The sequence below is a fragment of the Eptatretus burgeri genome, chromosome 3 (assembly GCF_056783735.1).
Source record: "Eptatretus burgeri isolate ZD-2024b chromosome 3, Ebu_testis_v1, whole genome shotgun sequence".
Lineage (NCBI taxonomy): Eukaryota > Metazoa > Chordata > Myxini > Myxiniformes > Myxinidae > Eptatretus > Eptatretus burgeri.
In genome coordinates, this window is record NC_140963.1 from 91,441,240 (window position 1) to 91,446,239 (window position 5,000).

Here is a 5,000-nt window from a genome sequence, read left to right on the forward strand (position 1 = left end):
GAATCGGTCCAGGGGTGAGAGAAGCGACCCCCGATTCCCTCCAAATTACGAGCGAGCAAATTAACCCTTCACGAGAAGCAAGATGGCATCTCAAGGCGAGCGGGAGCCGGGGGTATTAGAAATGTATATGTGTAATAATGTAGAGTCCATGGTCCAGGATGGAATCCCCGAGCAGGAAATGTTGATTGTGCAGGAACACGGACTCGCCCAACTGAACCCAGGGCCCGAGGTGGGTGCGGCAGCGGCCGCGGTGTATGACACCTCACCCCCCCCTCTCCACCAAGACCCTTCCCCAACCCCTGCCGAAACGGCTCACTCAAGCGCACCCGACATAGCCCAGCTATGCGCCATGCTGGCGGCAATGACAACGAAGATGGATGCGAATACACAACAAATAAACGAAAAGATGGATACAAAAATAAACGGAATGGAAGCAAACATGAAGGAAGAAATGAAAAAGCTCCGGGGGGAGACGCAGAACATGGGCCGATGCCTGCAGGCGGGCATGAAGGCCGTGACAAAGGAAATAATAGTTGAGACAAGGGAGGTAAAGGGTGAAGAGTTGGCAGAGACACGGGAGATAGAAAAAATAGAGGAAAGACTACACGAGGAAGACGGGGTAAGTGACGCACACACACACACGGAGGTAGTGGAGGATAATGGGGGTGAGCTCGCGGAGCGTGCAGGGACCCGGTGCGAGCACCTGGATGGCCTCCTCCAGGAACGAGGGGAGGGAGTATGCCCCCTTGAGGTGAGTCACGACCAGGTGAGTTCGGTCGTGCTTTGCGAGGTTGAGAGGAGGAGTGCTGTGGACGGGTGCACGGAGAGCTTGGGGGGTGTAGAGGCCCCGGAGACCCTTGTGGGGACACGAATCCCCAGTGTGGTTGTCCCTGTGTGGGTGGTGCAAGGTGTGAGTGCGGCACCGTGTGTGGAAGCGACCCCGTGTGTGAGTGGTGTGGTGGCGATGGTGCCAGAGTGCGTGCTTCCCAGCACGCCGGGTGTGGATGGGGCACCGTGTGTGAGTGAGGCCGTGTGTGTGAGTGAAACGGCCAGTATGAGTGAGGCACCACGTGTGAGTGGTGTGGTGGCGATGGTGCCGGAGTACGTGCTTCCCAGCACGCCGTGTGTGGATGAGGCACGGAGTGTGAGTGAGGCACCGCGGGTTAGTGCCCCCGCGTGTGTGGGTGAGGCACCGTGTGTGGAAGAGACCGCGTGTGTGAGTGTCGCCGTGTGTATGAGTGAGGTACCGCGGGTGAGTGCCCCCGCGTGTGTGAGTGAGGCACGGAGTGTGAGTGAGGCACCGCGGGTTAGTGCCCCCGCGTGTGTGGATGAAACGGCCAGTGTGAGTGAGGCACCGCGGGTTAGTGCCCCCGCGTGTATAGGTGGGAGGGAGACCGTGTGTGTGAGAGAGCGGTATGAGAGGGAGATGTCGGTTGGCATGCGGGAGCACGCAGCCGCGTCTCCCCGTGTGAATGTGATGGAGTGGACTGTGTGCGTCGTAACACGCAGGTGTGCGTGGGTGGAATGGAGACGACGACGGCGACAGAGGAGAGAAAGCCGAGTAGCGGCTGTAGTTGTTTCGAGGACCGTGCCGGGTTCGCCCAGCAGTGAGCACGCGGTCCGTGCTGTGCAACGCACGAGACCACCACGTGCTCGCTTGCGAGAGTGAAGTCCCGGTCCGGAAACGCACGCGGTGGATTTGCCGATCCCGCGGACGGACAAAGTTTAGGCAGGTAAATGGATTTGGACCGGACGGGTTCTCCACGCGATCGTGTGTGTTAAGCTCCAACGGGCAAAGCACATGTGTTCGCGTGGGAAACCCCTCGAGACGTGGGGCTTGTGTTTTTTTTTGCGCACGGTGACGTCATGGCTGCACGTGTGGTTGAAATCCGGCAGGAGGGGTATCTCTGCCGGATGGTCCCGTCCAAGGAGGGACGAGGAACACGTGCAGCTGCATGACGTCACGGGCAGGTGCAAAGTGCGCGAGCTCTGAGTTGCCGCGCAGGTGCTGCGCATGTAAAGAGGAAAAAAAAAAAAAAAGGAAAACAGCAAGCCTCACTTTCGGGTGTACAGGATTCCTGGGTAAGGGGTGGAAGACCCCCTTAACCTGGGCACAGGATGGAAACTAGTTAGGGGGAAGGGTTAGCTTAGCTAGACCGGCTCCATGGGGCAGGGGTAAGTCCTCATGGAGTCCGTGGAATGGATTAGTTAGAGGGATTGTAGCCAGATCTAGGTTGGGAAATAAAATGAATTTTTGAGTTAGGAGACAGTGACAGACCTGTGGATGTGTAGAGGGGACGTAGTTTAGCTACGTAGTGTTAAATGGAACGTGCTATAGTGTAAGGGACGACGTGGGAGCACGAGTTAGTTAGGGGATGCAGATAGAAGGATGGCAGAGTTCAGCGGTGTGTGTGTTGGAGAGTTGTGAGGTGAGTACATGGTGAGTGAGTGAGGCCAGTGGGTCTGTGTGTGAGGAGTGAATGGGGAATGCATGGTGCGATGAGTGATTGGGGGGAGGAGTGACTCCCGCCCAAGGGACCCCGGGGTCAGTATAAAGTGAGTTAGGGGGTTAGTCAAATTGAAAAATGGAGGTCGTTTTGTTGTTGGTGGGGAAGTAGGCTCGAAACCCATTTGGAGGGGTGCAGGAGCCCTGTTGATGGGCTTGGGAGCGTGGCTGCGAAAGGTGAGTATCGCTGAGTGGGTACCCCGGGCACCAGGCTCGTCGGCCGCGGTAGGCCATGGGCCCATGGGGGGCCGGGATAGAGTAGTGGGCACGGGTGCGCCTGCTTGGTGCGGGGGCCCGGGGCGCCATTAGCCGCGTGGGCAGTGTTGTGGGCACGGGTGACCCTCGGAAAGGGGCCCGGGAGGCCGGCCTGCCACGTGTGCGTTTCAGGGGAGGTGCCATGGGGGGCACTCCCCGGTGTTGGGGAGCTGGTAGGCTCGGAGGCAGTGTGGTGCCCGGGGGTACCATAGCGGGAGATTCGGCAGAGGGTCGTGCCTGCCAAAGGGAGCCACGTGTCCCAGCCAGGAGACCGTGTGAGGGCACGGAGAGAAAATTGGGGGGCGAGGCCCGAAATTGTAAGGACACCAACACAGGCGACGGGAATCTGGGTTGTTAGAACCAATAGTTTAAGCGAGAGGCGCTTGTTGAAAGCCCCGGGGTAGTTTAGCAGTTAAATGGATAGGGTAGATTAGGAGATGTACCCCTCCGCACCATCCATCCCCTCGCTGTCGTTGTGGGCCGCTGGACCCACTTTGGTTAGATCGCCGAACTCTGGGGAGGCCATTCTGAGGCTTCGTTGGGCCTCGACACAGGACGTTAGCTCTCCCTTATTCCCCTCCGGGAAGGGAACGTAGGGGTTGGGAGTAGGCTAGGTGACAGAATAGGTTAGCCGAACAAGGACGATAAAGGGGGTTAGGGGACGATTTATAGTGGGGAAGTAAAAATAAAAAATAAAAAATAAAAATTAAGGGGGCTAAATTGGTTTTTCACAAATTAAGGGAGTGGGTATGTACAGTGACAGGCAAAGGCGATAGGTTGGGAGGGAGACAGGTAGGTAGGTCCGAGCCCGCCTTCCAAGTGGCCAGCACCACCGCACTCCCTCCACCAACCTCCACTGAACGGCAAAGGCTGGCCAGCTTCATCTGCTGGCTGTGTTACTTCAAGGCCTGTGCCGGCCCACTTGATCGGCAGCTGTTGTGTTGCTGCAAGGCCTGTGCCGGCCACTTCGTCTGCAGCTGTGGTACTTCAAGGCCTGTGCCGGCCAGTTCATCTGCCCGCTATGTTTGCCTGCAGCGGCCTTCTTCTGCGGGCTGTGTTTGCCTGCTCACCTTTGCCATGCCATGCCCACTGCCCACGTTCACCAGCCCCGTTCAATTTTTGCTTTGCCCCCCCTGTTCATTTCCATGTGCGCCAGGATCCGCAAGGCAACAGTTTGCAAGCTGCAAGAACTGCCCTGTTGGCAGCTACAACACGGGCCTGCAGTGGCGGCCCGTGCACCGTGTTTGCGTTCATGCATCCATTCGTTGTGCTCATTGCGTGTGCCACTTGAGCTGGCACGGAGACTGCGTTGTGCAGCCCAAGCACCGTTGTGGTTCACTGAGTTCAGTTCAAAAGGGAAGGCCTTGGACTGCGTGTGAGCAGCCAGCCACGTTCCCTGTCACCTGCATTGTTTGAGCCAGAGACTGCATGCGGGCAGCCTGGCTCCCTGCTAACTGCTTTCTTTTTGCAGAGTTCAATGATCCTGGGCCATGGTTTAGTGTAAAATTTGTAAGTTAAGGTTAAGATGTACTGTACATATGAGTGCGCCCCCGGCATGTTTGTCTTAGCGCCGGCAATTTTATTTAAGTCGTCCGTGTGAGTGAGTTTGTTTAGGTAGTTACGCAGCCCTCAGGTTATTTATTTTGGGGACACGAATACCATGAATGTCGCACTCAGGGATCCGTAGGTAAAGTGTACTAGGGGAAAACTACACATGATGGCACACGAAAATTTGACGACTCGGGACGAGTCTGTAAAAGGGAAGGGGGTAGTGTTGTGGTTACCAAATTCGCAAACCACCATTCAGGTCCCTTAGGTGAGGTATCTCGGTAAGTGCATGTGTAGTTAGGCCCAAACCCGTTGTCTAGTGGGAATACATGTCATTTATACGTGCTGCGACTCTTCAGGATAGCCGTTTTTCTTTTACTATCTTTATTTTGGACCAACCGCCATGATCACAACCACAACATCAACCACCGACCACAACCACCGCTTCACCACAACCGTAGCATCGCCACCGTTCTTGCCCCGCTGTGGGTACCGGTGTTGGACTCATGCAGAACGCGCGTCGAACAGCGTGTACAAAATCACGGATTTTGTGCTTCAAAAACGGATCAAAAACGACACACGCCCACTTTTTGCCGTCCAATCGGTGAGCGAGGGGCGGGTGGCCCCGCCCCCAGGGCGATCGATATATGCAAATTTGTGGATCAAAAAGCCTTCACGCCCACTTTTTCTC